Raw genomic sequence first — 18,879 nt, 5'->3', positions numbered from 1 at the left:
TAATGATCTATTTGTACGAATAGATATCGAAATAAGGAAAAGTATTTTCTGATCAAATCGCTATAGCTATCGCTCATCAGATATTAAGATTATAAATAGAACTGAATTAGTAAATAATGACGAACCGTTATCCTTGTCGACACCCACGATTTCCCCCAGCGAGTTTAAACACATCCATGTTTCGCCATTTGTGAAATAACAGAGCAGCGAGAGAGATCTCGTTCGTTGATCCCATTATCAATGGGATGATTTCACTCGAAATACAATACAATTTGTTGTACAGTAGATCAACGGGGCTACATTTTTCTACGACTTTTATAAATGGGTTTTCAATATATTTTATTTTATTCGGGATGCTTACTGCCTAAAATACATAGGTCAATAGAATAACACAAATATAAAGGTCTCGAAATAGCCAAATATTACACTAATATAAGTAGTATTCAGATCAGAAACTATGAAGAGTTATGTCGGGTATCGTTAACTATCTATTGACAATAATATTTTTAACAATATTAATCTTACTATGGAACAAATCTACATCGGGCATATCGTTCAGTTCATTAAATAGCCTAGTTGTTCGAGGGAAGATATATTTTTTACGAATGTTATTGCGAAAAAGAGGGATACGAAGCAAGGGCCTGCGCAATTGCGAGGCAGGTATATAGAATTGTACTTTACTCACTAGATCCGGGGAATCAACTATACCTAGGGCAATTTTCATTAATAATATAGGAACTGTATTCTTATTATTTTTTGTTTTTTTCTTATATTATATATTATAACGAAAATACAATATTTGTGCTCTAGAAATTTTTTGATCTCTGAACAGCAACATATTTACGTCAAAATTACCTCAAACCTATTTATCATTACTAGATCGGTTTCACTTAACTGTGTAACCATTAACGGTTGGTTAGTAATTGTCACAAAACTGCCGGTCAATGTCAAACCCATTTTGTCAGGAACACAGTTACAAGTTGACAGGTACAAGTTAAAAATGAAAATGCTCACTGTATGTAGAGTCTGTAGACGCTAATATGGTGTTGACTTTGGATTAATATTTATTTGTTTTACAAAGGGACAGAAATTCTTCAAGCTATTATTGATCCCCGAGCAAGCGAATGATTTCAAAATTGAAATACGAGAAATGGAATCTTGAAGATTGCGAGGGCTTCAAGGCACGATTGTTAAACAAACTTTGGTAGCCAGTGAAACATTATTTTTTCATCACACCAATGTGAGCAAAATACTAACAGACCAATATAATTAGATTAACTAAAAATGTATCACATAAGGCTTTAAGGGATTACTCGCATTTAAGACCATGAAGGTATTAAAATTTATTTCAGCTTACTGGGAATTAATTCATCAAAACGCTTTTTATGGATCTAATTTGATTGACCCTCGTATAACTGTAAAACATTGCAAATCAAATCCAAATGAATGTTTATTATTCAAAGTCATCATTTAAAAGCACACCAGCAAACAACTCAAAATTTTCATCTAATTTCTTTGCCAGGATAGAAGGATAAAATGCAATTTTCTCATCAGATTTCATCAAGAAAAAAAAAGAGAGCCTTTACGAGCTGGTTAGGTGAAAAAGTCATTGAGTGCGTTTTATCTTTTTTTTATTTGAGAATATATTATTTCAACGATAAACTGCAAAAGAGGAAGAGTGAGTCACGTTTGAATTCGTGGTTTAACGTGGTGCGTAAATAATGCACAAGTTAAACGTGTTTATGCGATGTGCAAAAATAGGTACATTAAAATAATTATACGAGTATTATTTTGTCGATTTAACATGTGCAAATGTAAACAATCATGTCGTTTGTTTATGTCCGTGGCCCTTCTGTTTCCATGACTCGTGTACTATACAGTAATGCATGTCAGTTTCAGCGTGATTGAATCTCTCCGGTTTGCGGCAGATACTAAAGCCTCTATCAAAACGGCTTTACTATCACTTGCTAATGGAGAATTTACTTGTTAAACTCACTTGATTTAACAACACTTCAATGTAATTTGCTTATAAAATGATTGTGTTTTTAATCGGTCACCTTTACTATACTACTAACTGCAGTTGATTCTTCTTAATATCGTCATCTCACTCGCGCCAGCACACAATAAGACATGTACAATTGTACAATCTAGCAATGATAGCCGTTATATAGTCTGCAGAGTACCGGCCTGTCAAGACTACTGCCAAACAACGGAGCGGGTATTATATATTGCCACGACCTAGATTATTTCATTATATTATTTACTTCTTAATAAGAACGGAGTTAATGTATTTTGTTTTTCTTTTAGCTGGCTATACTAAGTTCTTTTTCCTCTCTGCGTACGCAACTACCTCACAGTAAGGACTTTGATTTACAGAGGCAGTAGACATTTTTAATTCGCGCCTTCATACGGTATTAAAGTTGAAATATTTTTTTTTACATTTTTCATTTGGATTTACCAAAATGAACTTACATCAGTACAAAAACTGGTAATGTGAAAATGCTTAAAGCGTGGAATCCTTTCGAGTTAAGCATAATTGAAACACTTTTAAATGAATACAGGGTAACGAAAAGCAGGGATATACTAGATCTTGTTGAAGATGACAGTTATGTTTTATTACTGCAAGATTTTAATGTACTTTGCAGAAGTTGTTTACAAAACGACCGGTTCCTATTGATTTTTAGAGTAGTTTTTAAATGCACACAGCATTTTACCATCAAAGACCATAAGTTTAATGGACCTATTTTCCGATGTTCATCTGAACCGAAATTTTGCAGTCGTAGATCAACCTACGTGCTAAATGATAATGCAGTATTCGATAAACTTCCCACTATACTTGAACATAGTTACTAGAAAGCTTCATTGATTGTCTGAAAAATGATTTTTGTAACATATTTTCTAAGTGCAAAAAACAGGAATAATGCGAGTCACTTTCGCACACGGAGAATGTCGTATATATATTTTATTGCTATGCTATTTTCTTATGCTTATGTTTGGTGCTTAATGATTTTCACTGTAGAAAAAAATTAATAAACAGTAAATATACGTTTCCTGTATGGTAGCCTCATAAATTTTTTATTACTTATGTTTTCAGACAAAGGTACATTATCGGTTGTATGATCTCGTGGATTTCTAATAGCACCCTTCGTTAGCTTAGTGACTATGGGTAACTTGTAAATGATTTTTTTACATGACCTACATTTGTTAATACTCGTATGCTCATAGCGGCAATAGAAACGGTTACGAATAGGGTTTGTGCCGGTCAGCAAACTAAGGCAGAAAATTATCAGCGACGTTAGTACACACGTTGATTTTGTTAAGATAACTTTACTCATCTACCGCTTCCCCAAAACGGTTAATGAGATATAAATTGCTGACAGATTGTCGGACGAGACGAATGGACGTACAGTGGAGGCTTACTTATAGCGTCAGTCTTCATGTATCCTATTGAAATTGTGAACCTGATTGAATGAACTATAGTAGTAGACGCAAAACAAAATTGTTGACCGGTGTCATATCTCTATCTTCCTCACGCTACCTTCGACAACGCGGGCGTGAATGAGAAGTTTTATGACTCCAGTCGTCAGTTTGGTGTGCAGTAGACGCACATAAATATAGCATATAGCATAGAAACAAATAGCCTTACGTCGTCCTGCTTTTAAAATGTCGAATGTATCTAACACCGTTTTCACGTTAAATCTGATTGTGTCGGCTAAAGCCGGAAGTCGACGCCGGGCGCTATGAATTTGCATAATTATCCCAAACCCCAAATTACAGACAAGTTAAATGAAAATATGTAATTGTGAACAACTAATCCTGTTAACGCTAATGTAATAAGTCAACAACAATAACGTCGTTAAAATGTTTTACAGTACATATGGGGCTACTTTATAGCACTAGTGCGAGAAGTAGCATATTACGTTACTGTGTCGAACATTTAAAGGGCCATATGTACTGTAAAACGTTGTACGATACATGTGCGAATAGGTAATTCGCAACTCGTGTCGATTTAAAACACTCCCTTCGGTCGTGTTTTAATTTATCGCCACTCGTTTCGAATTTCCTATTTTTCGCACTTGTATCGTAATGTACTATTTTGTTAGGTATGGAAAGAAAAAGGTCATATTATTATTCAATTGAAAATTATTATAAACTAATCTTTTACCCATTCTTTAAGATGATTTAGGTTGGAATTAAGGTAGACCGAGGCGATTCAGATCACTGGGAGAATTGGGTCGTTTTTTTTGGGTAAAATTACGGACAAATTTTTAAATTTCTTATTGTGTAGTGAGTTCAGGTCCTTATCCAAACGCAGCTCGCTTAGCAGAGCGGACGGCCTTGCATGCCGGCGATCGCGAATATCATTGTTATTGAAATGTTATACTCGTATTTAAAAAAAAAATTCGTTGAAAAATAACATAACGCATTTTTGGAAGTAATTTTTATGTTAATTGTATTTGCGCAAAAATAGTTAGGTACAAAATGTTAATGGTGCGTTGTTCGTACCTGTGTTCGTGATTTTTTTTCTATTGAGCTAAACTTGTTTAATCAGGTTTCGATTCGATAAAGTTACTAGAAAAATAAAAAGTTGCGAATAACCACGACTGCAAGGAGTATTGCGCCATTATATAAACGGCAACTTAACATTTCAGCCATGTAATCAAAACTTCTTTGAGACACAGGTGTATTACTTATTTTAAGTTGAAAACTGCTCAACATGTTTCGCTCCATACCGAGTAGCATCAACGGCAGCACGCGTTAGTGGACCGACGTTGATAGCGGGCTGCAGCTCTTCGCGACCGAACGCTGTGGCGGGAAAGAAGCGAGAAACTATCCTCGTTTGACAATAATGCCGAAAACGTATAATGTATATAATATGTTTTTTTTTTTTTTTTAATAATGAATACACACCATATCTTTATCATTTGGTAATTATGAAATTTATGAAGTAAAACACCTTATTCTCGTAGAAGCTTGAGACTTATGCTGCTTCCTACCTGATTACTAAATAACTTTTTAAATATTTATTGACAGTAACAATATACATAATGGATATATACAGATGATAACTATAACTAGCTTATATCTAAAATAGGCCCTTGAGGCATTGTACCAAGGATGCTGGCCGCATTTCCTCGTTGTATCGCAATACTGATACGTTGTGCGAGGAAGCCGCCAGCTCTTCGGTCACCAGTTACGTCAACCAGACGTTTCGCGATTTCTCCAAAAAACTTGTGGGCGCTGGGACCCCATGGACCTAGAGTTTCAACGCCAAATGGAACAAAATGGTACTCTCTACCGAGGCTCTTATATTTATTACGTTTCAAAATTTCGGCGCTTTCCGCTTAAATAACTTAAGTTTTAATTTATAAAACTAATAAAAATAATAACATTAACTAACTTCATCCTCCCTCAATCCAATTTTCATTTTATTCACTCAAACGTAACTTCAAACGACATAAATCTGAGTTAAAAGTTAATTTCGTCAATCCGGATAATTCCTCATGGTTTAATCAGACTAAGTTGGGTGTAATTAATGTTCACTAAGGCCACACAATCTAGGAAAGCTTCGGCTTAGCTACGGGGCTACGGAACCGGGGTCCGTAGCCGGGGTCCGTGCACGGTTGGGGCGGGCGGCGCGCGGCCGCGGGGCCTCAGTACCATGGGGGCGGCCGGCCGGTCTCTACGCTCCGCACATTGTCGCGCGGTAATTGCGACTCGCGTCACCAAACTGTCAACAACTCTGTCAAACAAGTGATAGTCTTCGAACCTAATTAAGTTCGGGCACGTAGGCTTTCTCGGGATTAATTACAATTCTGAGACTGTGTAAGTGATTTTGTTTGACGCGCTTAAAGTTGATGCCGTGGAAAGTTTGTTTCGGAGTTGAGTGTTTATCAGACGGTAAAGACATTTAGTTAATTATTCGATCCTATTTACATTATTAATATATTATACAAGTGTTTTCCAATGGCTGTGTAAGTAACATTGAAGTGTAAGTTTTTGTATTTTTTCCATTTGACTAAAGCGGTGGCAGTAAACGAATTCGATTATACAAAACAAAGAATATGTAACAGGAATTGCAAATATACTCACCTGTATACATAATGAATTACTAATTATGCAATTTATTTTTAAGTACTTAAAAAATTCGAGTGTAGAGTTAAGGCCCCGTGGATTCGGTCGATCGCTATAACCGCGAAAACCGAAGTTCGTCAATTGCAGATATTTTTCTCTGTCACTCTAATTACGTCTTTGTGAGAGTAAAAGAGAAAGATCCCCGTAATTTGCGAATTTCGGTTTTCGCGGTAGCCCCCCTGGTTCTTCTCTCACTCTCACTGAGCGTAAGAGTGAGCGAGATGAATGTGCGTGCCCGGGATCGCGGATATCATGTTTTTGAATGTTAAGTTTTTTGTAAGTTTTATCAAAGAAAGTAATCGATGTGTTCGGTCTTTAAAATAAAAGCGCATTTTTAGAAGAAATTGTCATATCTTTAGCTTTTGTGCAAAAATTGCTACAAATTTTTAAGTTGCATTTTAGACCTTATGCTTGTGTTTTTTTCTATCGAGCGCTAGTCAAGAAATCAGGTTTCGAATTGATAAAGTTACTAGAAAAAGGCCTCAATTTGCTTATTAAATTTTTGCCAACCGTATTCTCATATTATAAAGCGCTACAATTTTTCAAAAACTCCTTAAAATTACATAAGTTATTAATATCTATTTACCGCACATACTAATAAAATTAATTGACAATGGGTAGATGATAAAGGCAAATAATATTCTGCAATATGCGACCATTTGAGACTACCTACGTTAATAATATAAGCCAAATCTTGTTCTAAATTTAACCCAGAGATAATGAATTGTATCATTAGTAAGCACGTTTATTCACTGAATTTGTCTGTTATAGCTCATTCAGAAAGGTAAAATATATCAGTGCGCCGTGATCATCTCTCCAGTGCAATAACATACGTACAGTGCGACGAATGACGTACATATAAATATCTATCCACCTTTGCATGATTATGCGGTTATATTACAAGTACTTTTATATTATACACTGGAAGAGATGACACATCCTTATTACGCTTGATGCCAGATCGACCATGGCGTAGCCTTGCCAGATATTACCTATCACTTGATAGTTTGTTAATGTTTGGATATTTCCAAAAAATGTCTGAATACGCCTCGGGCCAATATTGTCGTAGCGTCGGTAGCACTTATAATGCTAAATGTGGAATGTGAGGTATTGAGAGAACGTGGGTGGCTTAACGGTAGACGAGCCATTTTCAACACACATCGTTTGATGTTTATTATTTCGGTGAATGAAATATCGTACACCTATGACACGAAGCTAGTTTCTCCTCTTGATGGTCATATGGCAATTGCTTTTGTAATAACAAGTCAGCATCAAAAGTATCGGATCAGACTACATGTCAAATGTACCTACTATTTTCTGACAAATAAACAAAAAGAGACACACAGTTAATAGATCGTAAACTAGAGATTTATCTCTAATCTCTATTTGGAAAAGTATTCTAGGATGGCTTTTGGGGCGTTGTTTCATCCTCTACTATTAAAGCTGACTCTACCTGTGCCGATTCTTGGAATTAGGTTGCGCAGCAAACCCCGAGCTCCCTGAAGAAGCCTTGGCAAAATGTTGGGACAACGCTAGGAAAATAATGATGGAATGGGAGGTATGAGGCTTCAATATCGATACATATGATCATATTGCTTCATGATGTTGGATATATAACGTTATCCTCACTTTCCGTATTCACCATACATTGAATTTGCCAAGATTAAGAACTATACTGTTCAAACTTGGTAAGTAGATGTATTCAATGAACCGCATTGAGATTTTCATACAAAAATAGAAAAAAAAAACAATAAATTTTGGGGATTCCCCATACTTAGAACTGAAACTCAATTTTTTTTTCATCACACCCATACGTGTGGGGAATCTATGGATAGGTCTTCAAAAATGATATTGAGGTATCATTTTTTTCTAAACTGAACAGTTTGCGCGAGAGACACTTCCAAAGTCGTAAAATGTGTGTCCCCCCCTTGTAACTTCTAAAATAACAGAATGATAAAACTAGAAAAAATATATGATATACATTACCATGCAAACTTCCACCTAAAATTGGTTTGAACGCGATCTAGTAAGTGGTTTTTTTTTTAAAGTTATAAATGTTACGGAACCCTTCATGGGCGAGTCCGACTCGCACTTGGCCGCTTTTTGACATAATGCTTTCCAAAAAAGCAACAACGCCAATTATTTGAATATTCAATCATCAATCGCAAATGGAATCTAATATTTGTCGGTTGGTGAAATATCACATGTGTAGCTAGCGCGGCGGTGGACGGTGAGCAGCTAAGCATCAGTTAATTGCACTGACAGTTGACTACGAATAAAAGCATACTATAGAAAATAATAAATCAATCTCAGTTAGTTTTCTAATTCGGCCTGTCTTCTATCTGTCTGGGTCTGCAATTTGTTTGTCTTTATTTAATCAATTATCAGTTCATCTGGTTCGTATACATTTGGTTTGCTTCAGCGGAGCCCGGCAGTGCACCCCTTACATGGACGAATACTATTTTAATATTACCAATTACACGGAAAAAACAGTTATGTTATATTTACAGATAATTTGTAAAATTTACAGATTTCTCTGTGTGTGTGAATCTAGGCTTCATAAGTTCATAACGGTTTAGCAACACCACAGTCAACACACTTTTTCGATTAACTTCTCTATTTCCGCTACCCAAAGGTTGTCTGGAAGAGATCGCTTTTTAGCGATAAGACCGCCAGTTGTCTGCCTCTAAATTTAATCAATGGTTTATTTTTCTTGTATATTTTTACTGAGGTGTGCCAATAAAGAGTATTCTATCTATTCTATCTATCTATCTGTAAATTTTACATAACTATTCTTTCCGTGTACGTCAAATCTGAAAATAGTTATTTTTTCGTTAACGACTTAGTCTTAGTAGCAAAACTGTAATATAGACACGCTTTAGTTTCTCGAATGTTGCCGACGCTGCTGGCGGCGAGGGAGGAATGAGGCTACACCGCACATGTCCTAGTTGAACAGTGAACACGTTTTAGTAACATTGTCTTAAAATTTCGGCTTTTTCTATTTTTAATCTGGTACTAGGTTCTTATTTTATACCAGACTAGATTATCGTGTATAGGTAATGCAATCAAACTGATATTTGTAATGCTAAACAGAAGAAACCCCTGCGGACTGAAACCGAAATCTGACGGCTACCCATTCCACTGTTCTTCCACTATTTCTTCGCGTCGCAGTCATAACTGATCAATGGTAGACATTGGTAGCTCTATTAGGTACTTGCTGATGCTTTGCGTATTCTTATACGTACAATGTGGTTAAGGCCCTTTCCGCGGTTTCCATCGATTTTTGACAAGTTGTAAGTTGTTACTCCTACATTAGCACTACAGATAGACTTATAAGACAAAAAGGTTATCTATCATTCTTCAATTTTTTCTCTCCATTCTGGTCTGCCGGGTTTTGAAAGAAATGTATACTTATTTTTTATTGTTTTTTATTATTATTAAATATTGTCTAAAAACACTTGTTTCGATACTTGATTGCTATTAAGGATGTTAAAGATATGAAATCTACATATTTGGGTTTGTTTTTGACGTCTCTAAAAAACTGTTCAGAGATTTTAATTTTAAGCTAATTAACACAAAAATTATGACTTTGATGCCAAATATCTCGAAGACAATGAACTGTGAACTAAATATGGGGTCGTACCTATATATACGATATGCTTAAAGCCGTTGGTATTCATATGATAAGCTACTAAAAACATTAAAAAACTAAGTGATATAGATCGAAGGTCATTGGTGCCAGGGAGCCCCGTAACGTATTTTTTTTTCTATCTCCAATTGGAATCTAATGACATTTGATTTGCCATCTGCATGATAGAAACATTTTTTTTAAATAACCGACAGAAGAGTCCATTAGTCGCTCAAAAGTGGTGAAGCTGCCACGCCAGACTGAGCTAGAGTTTAGAATTTGCCTATAAATATATGCCTTGATATAACACAATTTACATATTCGTATGGCATCTTGCCAATGGTGTAGAGTATGTAAGTCATACAACTATAATGATTAATTAACAACAACAATAACAGGCATATTCCTAATATGTATATGCAGATGAGGACAATATTATGTTATCGACTGGAACCTGCCTATAATAATTCTTTAGGTACCTGTTTGAAAATATTTTTTATTGATTTGGTAAATTTGAGTGGGTAGTTTCAGCTCTTTACTTAGATGATAACCTAAAGGTATAACATAGAGAGAGAGAGAGAGAGAGAGAGAGAGAGATGGGGGAGGCACAAAGAGAGGTCACAAACTACTTCAGATATAGTTAAGATATAATTTACCCATGAGCTAAAAAATGTTCTAGTAGGCCTCACTTCCTCGCGCTAGTGAATATTATCGAAAATAATAGCCCAACTAAGACACGTTTCATTTGAACCGTGTGAATACTCGTATTTAAAATAACTTAAAAATTTGTGTTTTATTGGTTGTTCATCAAAAAAGGGTAAGTATCTTGCAAGGGAAAGTGAGGGGGAGGGTAAGGGAAATGCAATCAGCGCGTGCATCAACCTGTGCCTAGATATAGTCATGCACCCATGGCAGTAGTTAAATTGAATAGATAACTTAAAAATTATATCACACGTTGATATTAGCGAATGCAACAGAATTACAGGAAGTGTTATGAGGAACAGACATACATACATGCATAAGTTGACTGGAAGAGATCCTATACAGGGATAAGTTCGCCTTTGTTGTATTTAATTTACTCTGTAACTTTGTTTTTCGTGTTTTTATTTCTATTTACAATAAAGTATATACATACATACATACATACAAAGCAACACAACTGCACTCGAAAAAAATAATGCCTCTTTCTCTGTTGGGTGAAAACAATGTATTACCTTCGGTTTGCTAAATACACATATATTTATTATCAAGAAAATCTGACAACACAACCTAACCTAAAGAAAATAATTTTACTTCGCGTTATATCTACAAAGTAACATTAATTTTAAGGTTGTAAAAATATCTCAGAAAAGGGGGATAAAGTCGACACATAACTTTTGAGACGTAAACCGTACACTTTTGTACGTGACTCCTCAGTCCACGCAAAGCTTTTACGCCACAAAGTGCTCAAAGTCTCGCCGGGCAAGGCATTTTAATTGACAAATTGCTTAACAGATGGCTGTGTATTCATTACATAGTTTGAGAGTGTGGTTATAATACCACACAATACACCAAGTTGTATTGTACCTACAATTAGTAAAGTTAATAACGGCATGTAAGTGTGTCATCGTTTATAATATATCATAATCAATATTTGTTAGATAAAACTTTAAACAACATACAACTGTGCCTCCATGATTCGATGTTGTTACAATAATATGTAACGCTGCTGCAAAGCCTGCAAACTAAATAAATTGTGCAATATTAAATTCCTGAAAAGTGTATTAATATTTGAAACAACGTCGAGAATAATTGTACATCATGTTGCGCAAATCTAATAGAGAAACAACATAGTATGATATACAAGTGTCATAAAGGCACGGTTTCATTGGAAGAGAAAATACTTCTATAGGTAGGTAGAAATCTTGGTTTAGGCATCTAAATATATGCCTAAACCAAGATTTCTTTTCAAATCTGAATACTTCCTTATGCACGTATATCATCCCTACCTTTTTAGAGTTCAACTAGCAATTCAACTAGTCAACTAGGAACCCGTATAGTTTCGCCATCTACATCTGTCTGTCTGTCCGCGGCTTTGCTTCGTGGTTGTAAGTGCTAAGAAAGCTGAAATTTTGCATGGATATATAAATCAAGCATGGCAACCGAACGATAAAATAATAAAAAGCGGCCAAGTGCAAGTCGGACTCGCCCATGAAGGGTTCCGTACCATTTATGACGTATTAAAAAAAACTACTTACTAGATCTCGTTCAAACCAATTTTCGGTGGAAGTTTGCATGGTAATGTACATCATATATTTTTTAGTTTTATCATTCTGTTATTTTAGAAGTTACAGGTGGGGGGGGGGGGGACATTTTACCACTTTGAAAGTGTCTCTCGCGCAAACTATTCGTTATTTAGATAACTCAATATCATTTTTGAAAACCTATCCACAGATACCCCACACATATGTGTGGGTCCACTTTACGAGAACTAGTAAGTAGTTAAAAAAAAAAGATAAATTTGGGGGTTCCCCATACTAATTTTTTATTTCCCAAAATTTATTGTTCTTTTATAACTACTTACTAGATCTCGTTCAAACCAATTTTCGGTGGAAGTTTGCATGATAATGTACATCATTTTTTTTTAGTTTACGAGATAATAATTCACCAATAATAACAATCTCATATAATCCACCTAGATAAAGTATAACTTTATTAAGTTACTTATTCTTTGAAATCCATTATGCTTTGTTTGTAAGAGTCCCTACTCCATCAGATAGAACGTAAACATGAAATTTAAACTTATTTTTAAACCATTTCATAATGTTTGCGTGGCGCGATGCACTCTGGGTTTTTGCAATTATAAAAGCTGATTTCCATTTTTCATCTTTGCTTACACAACCTGAAAGCATTTAAAATGGATTATCCATGAGAACCAATTTTTTCTAAATAATTAATCGCCCGTTATTACTAGTTTTTGTACCAGGAAATAATAACGGTTACTTTAAGTGTAGTTTCTACTACTACTATAGTAAATAATGTAGTGTATGGTTATTTTTTAAAGTGCACATGGCTTGCAATTTCTGTGAACTGGATTTTTTCTCCAATCATTTTCAGAGGATTATACAAACACGTACAAATAACAAAGGTTTACGTTTAGTACTAGTAGTTAACTTTCATAAAGGAAATATATCGAAAATATTATTGCTAACTTGCTCGCAAAATATTGTAAAAATTACGTACCTATTTTAATATCAAAGATCATAAAGAATCTAGAAAACGCGGTATTTGTTTAGAACAGGGTCCTAGCTATTCTTTTGAACTCGTCTCAGCACATATTTGCGGATAGAGTTAGTAATATGAGCAGTCCGATCTTGCCTGCACTTTGGGGCTCTTGTTGTACTCGGGAGTGCTTCATTCTGTACTTGTGGCCGCCACTTGCCTTGTGCATTAGAGGCAAATTAGAGTGAAACATTCGTCGGATGAAAACGAGATGTCAACCGTTCGTTAAACTCATAAACTTAATTGATACAAATTGCGTAAACATTTACTTCCCAATTTCCTACTCATTTTTTCCGCGCTTTTTTAATTATTGTTTCGCTCGTTGTTTTCGTGATTGTCGTTAATTTAAACCTCGTAAATCTCAGTGACTTTTTATTAAATAAGTACCTAGATAAATTAAGGTTTTCAATTTTATTAAAACTAAATTGACTTAAAATGTATTTGGGTGGGTATAACTTACACCAGATATTAGTAAATGGAAAGACTGGTGATGCACTAGTCATCTTTTTGATTATATTTATCCTACAAGACTTTAATATATGCTTAGCTCGACTTATCCATACGAGCAAAAGAACGTTGCGCCACATGTGTCGTTTTAATAAGAAGATCAGATAAATAAATCCATTAAGCGTTCAACCAATCATATTTAAAATATTTATTTGACTTTCAAAACGGTTCTTTCAAAAGTGTTCACTGAATAGAAAAACATTCTTAATAACTTGAATGTTATTGTTAAATACCTATCAAATGATGTCCTACACGTTGATTTAACTTCTGACTTTCTCACAAAATACACCTTAATTCCAAATTTCGTTTAAATATGTCTTCTCCATAGTTTCCGAGTAAAATGGCTGTGACATACGGACATGACATGTTTTTGTTATGTTGGCTACGGAACCCTAAAAAGTAAGAGTGTATTTTACTGAATATAATTAAGTATTTGATTGCGAGTGATTTAATACTCTACAGTACTTATAAGATCTACACAAAATGTATTGTCTACAAGTTTTTGACAAGATCTATTTACTCCAAACTTTAACTTTATGAGTAACAAAATTTATCAAAGGGCCTTATATCGTTATATCGTGTCGTGTGTTCAACTTTGCAAGGGAGTTTATGCCTCCGGAAGTAGGAGGATTTTGGAGAACCTGCCCTTTTGGGAAATGACGGAGAATTAAAATTACTTATAAAGAATTGACAAAAGTCGAACAGTTACTGAGATGTTGTCTATTGAAGATCCAGTTAGGCTAACCATACTCGATATGGCTGGTGTAAGCTGACGTTGAAAAGTAAATGAATATAAGAGATACGGATTGTAAATGAACGCAAAAATGTCGCACAAACCACAATCACTAAGTTTATTTCACAACCAAAACGAGCACCAAGCAAGTTGTAGCAAATGCAAATAAGGAACGAGTAAAATAAAATCCGCTCTCCAGAAAACTATCAAATGAAGTGTAAATGCATTGAATCGGAACAATTCATACAATGCAGTATAACCGCCGGCATATCATTTCGTTACAAAATATGGGACACGGCGCGCGCTCAGCAAAATGTGTTGCATTGCTCTTTGTGGCGCCTTCTTTTGTTGGCTGATCTAGGTACTACGGATGCAGTTTGTTTTCCATTTGGATACGCATTTCATGTGTAGATAAACATAGCTGAAGTTTGAGACAGTTTGAAATGTGGAGGTTTTTGAATATGTATTATCTAGTCGTGCAGTAGATAAATATTTTGTTACAACACAAATAGCGTCATAAGCGTTTTTATAAAAAGCTAGAATACAAACCGATTTTCACTAATCTGGTGCGAGTTATAAATATATATATATAATGATGGAATCGATATATATTGATTGAGTGGTGCCGTTTTTGAACTGCGAAAACGAAAACCCCTTATATCTCGGAGCGCCTTAAACTCCGTGTACTACTCGTATTTCCACTCATTAATATCTTACTGGACAATAATATGGGGAAACTCGATAGATGCAAGACAAAGAAAAGTTATTCAAAAACGCGCACTACGTATCCTCGCTGGAGTGCATGCTAGACACTCGTGTAGGGATCTGTTTGTAGAACATCGTATTATGACGCACTTTGCCTTATATATTTTTGAAATCAGTATGTTCGTTAGAAACAATATATCAGATTTCAAACGCGTTCATGTTTAGGGTATAAATGTCCGTTCAACGGGACGGCTGAGAACTGTATAGCCTTATCTCAAAAAAACCCTCGTGTGATATGACCTACATATTATGAACGACTTCCAGCCGATATAAGAAGTGAATTGTGTGATCAGACATTCAAACGCCGATTGAGAGATTTTTTGTTCGATAGACCGTTGTGTTCTGTTAGTGAATTTATGAACGATGTATAGATTTTGACGATCCTCTACAGGAGAAACTATCTTGACTATTCTTGACATTATTTTTAAAATCCTAGTATCCTGTAATTATTTCATTTTTGAATTGATATTTTAATGATTATGTTTTTTTATATCTGTTTTGACGATCATAATATGAATTCTTGTAGATTGACATGCCTGTAATTTATAATGTAATCTGTATTATGAAATAAATAAATCTAAATCTAAATACAATGTGTTAATCCACATCGCACCACATTGTTGTAACCGCTCAGTCGTGTCAGACGTGTGTTACGAACGTTTGAAGAAATGAGAAAAGTATTTTTACAGCACATATGGGGCTACTTTATAGCACTAGTGCGAGAAGTAGCATATTACGTTACTGTGTCGAACATTTAAAGGGCCATATGTACTGTAAAACGTTGTACGATACATGTGCGAATAGGTAATTCGCAACTCGTGTCGATTTAAAACACTCCCTTCGGTCGTGTTTTAATTTATCGCCACTCGTTTCGAATTTCCTATTTTTCGCACTTGTATCGTAATGTACTATTTTAATGACAATGACAGGACGCTTTCAACGTATGCAACTTATTCTCCTTGATTAAGATCAAGTACTAAGGTCCAGGAAGGTTACAGAAAAATGTAATTCAACTTTGAGTGTATATTACTCCTATCCTCCTAAACTATTTTATTAAGATTAAGTGAATTAATAATTAAAGCTTGTTTTCTGTTTTATTATTCTCATTAAACATTCGAAAGTAGTAGTAGGAGAATTAAGTAATACATTTTATTGTGACGTCCTTCCAACTCGCCGAAAAATAATCCGGTCTTATTTAATACCTTATATATTATACCCTTAAATGTGAAAAAAAATCTAAGGAAAAGAAAGTTTTGGCAGGGTTTTAGTTACGATTATTAACATAGAAATTTAGAAAAAAATACAAAAAGATTGTCGATGGTGATGTGACGCCTGTAGCACATTGTGAACTAAGGCTAGGTATCTTCATAATATTTTATTGTTTAAATAAATTCATTGAATATCTTGTATTTTTAGAACAATGATTAATCCTCGGAGGATAAAAGTATCTTGAGAACCTTTTTAATAATAACGAACAAAACGTTTGACGTTATTAGGCTACTAAGTAAAATAGGCAGTTTCTGACAGCATGAGACACGATTTTGATCAAGATGTTTGTTTTTGATCGCACGAACTTTGCACTTCATTCTTCTTAAAAAAAAGAACATTATTTTTCAGATACCGAAAATAAAATGTTGACTTAACTATTTATTTTAGGTACCATGGAGTAGGTTTCAGACTCATAAATAGTGGCTAAAAGCCGATTTTAAACGTCCTGACTAAAATATCCTTCTGGCTATAAAACGTAGGAAGCTGAAATTAAGTAGACATTGATACTTGTTATCCCAGAAGTATGTAGTACCTTTGTACTTAAGTGAAAAGTCTCACAGGGTATAAGTTACTACATAAATTCGTCCGGGAGAAAGCGTATAAATATTTAAAAGGGAAAGATTGTCACTGATCTCTTTGTAGGTGGTCGAAAATAAATTTATATTCTCTGTGGAACTCGCTTTTATGTAATTTATTCACTTTGTGGAAAAGCGCATGTAAATATTACTTTATTTATCTACCGGCAAGTGTTGAATTGAATTAAGTCAATTAACATTTTATTTTATGATTTAAATATAACACATACAAAAGACGTAATTGAAATTACAAACCGCGTAGTCGAAATGTCTGAATACTCATCGTTATTAAAAAAAAGATTTCGATGACAGAATTTCAAGGCGTGATTTTTGTAATATAACTATACGCCACGTGTCTACATGCTTATAATTAAGTCTAGATTAATAATTCTGCTTAGACGAAACATCAAACATGGCTATCAAACAGAATAGTAATAACGTTACTGAATACGTATTAAATAGCGTTATAGAGATTAATAAATAAAAATAATAAAATTTATTCCATTCAGTCTAACCTAAAATAATACAAGGGGTTGGGACCTTCTAGTAGGTATAGAGTGATAAGTGTCAGAAAGTCTCGCTCTTCTAATTGGTAACTAATTAGAACATTGTAATATGATCTGAGTATAACTATGTTACATTGAGCATCTTAAGAACTAAAACTAAAGAACTAAGTAACTAAATTACAAGCTTCGCGTGTGTGTGTGTGTGTGTGTGTGTGTGTGTGTGTGTGTGTGTGTCTGTGCTGTGAGTGTGTACGTTCATTTTACCGGTTGGGTTATTAAATTACAAGATTACCCATTTAAAGTTTTAAATTCAGTAATTGTTTATTGCAGAATACCTCCTAAAATCATTGAAATTCTACTCTTGAGTTTTTTATGAGATGGCAAAGTTCGTCTTTTGGCCTTTCATCAAAAAGTTACTCTGACGTAGTTTCATTAATTAGGCTACTTGACTTGAACTAATTATCCTTTTTTGAAATGTAAAAAAACGTTTCAACTTCTGTCATTGAGCTTCCGAAAAAAATCGTGAAATAATTATTCAGTCGTCACCTCACTTTCTTTTGTCACTTTCGCAAATACGGATATTTAACCATATCGCACCGAATCGCAGGAAACGCTGACAAATGGCTATTAGCTTAGAAACGATGTCGCTGTTTCCTTCGTACGGAGGAAGTGGATAATAACTAAAACCTGAACAGAAATAATGCGGAAACACGCGCGAGTGCGGACGTCCTCCATCCTGCTAATATAACGGAAAAAATGTAATGAAAGGGATCATTTCTGAGACTCCAATATCTGTGAGATTGGGAAGACAGGCTAAATTGAGGGATTATACGTTTTGTCTGTGTCAATATGATAAGAGCTGGGAAAGGCGGAGACGGCTCGATGTGAAATGCAAATCAAGGACAAAGAGCGGTTCCAAAGATTGGTTGAATACTATTGGCAACAGCTGCGGTTTACGAGTACAATCCGGAGTCGGCGCCGTGCTGCTGCGACCACCCTGTACGCGGTGCCGGCCGCTCTTCTGTCTCGTCAATAGGGATTGCAATCCGGTCCGGCGGATCCGGTAATCCGGCCGGATCCGGCACTTTTCAGGAGCTACCGGATCCGGTAAAAATCACCGGATCCGGACCGGATCCGGTAAAATAAAAAAAAACGCCTAAACACAGCACGCGCTGTTCGTTTCAGATGAGGAAAAGGCAACGGATACGAGGTATGAAGTTGACCAGAACAAAAAACGAATCAAAAAGTTTAAATTTAGTAAGATTAAAATATATTTATTATGACGATGACTGGGAACAGAAGAGGATTTCTTCTTCTTTCATATTGGTGGCACGATATGACGATTACATAAATACTGTAATAGAAGGAAACATGAAAGGATGGAGATGCCATGGAAGGCATTTGTAATTTATGCTAAAGAGAAGGTTAAAGTCGTGTCATAATGATGTGATAGGAGATTAAAAGTAAACAAATGAGCAGGATTAAGTCGGCGGTACTCAA

At 35.0% G+C, this 18,879-nt stretch overlaps 1 protein-coding gene and 1 long non-coding RNA gene across 2 annotated transcripts in view; one reads left to right on the top strand and one right to left on the bottom strand.

Moving 5' to 3' along the window:
• The window catches only part of LOC133519728 (uncharacterized), a 74,139-nt gene that overhangs the window by 15,956 nt on the left and 39,304 nt on the right, over positions 1-18,879 (bottom strand). The window lies entirely within an intron of this gene.
• The window catches only part of LOC133519723 (uncharacterized), a 93,353-nt gene continuing 79,869 nt past the window's right edge, over positions 5,396-18,879 (top strand). The window contains exon 1 of the mRNA XM_061853785.1: positions 5,396-5,901. The gene's annotated coding sequence lies outside the window, so the exon portion shown is untranslated. The remainder of the gene's footprint in view (positions 5,902-18,879) is intronic.

This window comes from Cydia pomonella, chromosome 7 (genome assembly GCF_033807575.1).
Source record: "Cydia pomonella isolate Wapato2018A chromosome 7, ilCydPomo1, whole genome shotgun sequence".
Classification (NCBI taxonomy): Eukaryota; Metazoa; Arthropoda; class Insecta; order Lepidoptera; family Tortricidae; genus Cydia; species Cydia pomonella.
This window is presented reverse-complemented; position numbering and strand designations above follow the sequence as displayed.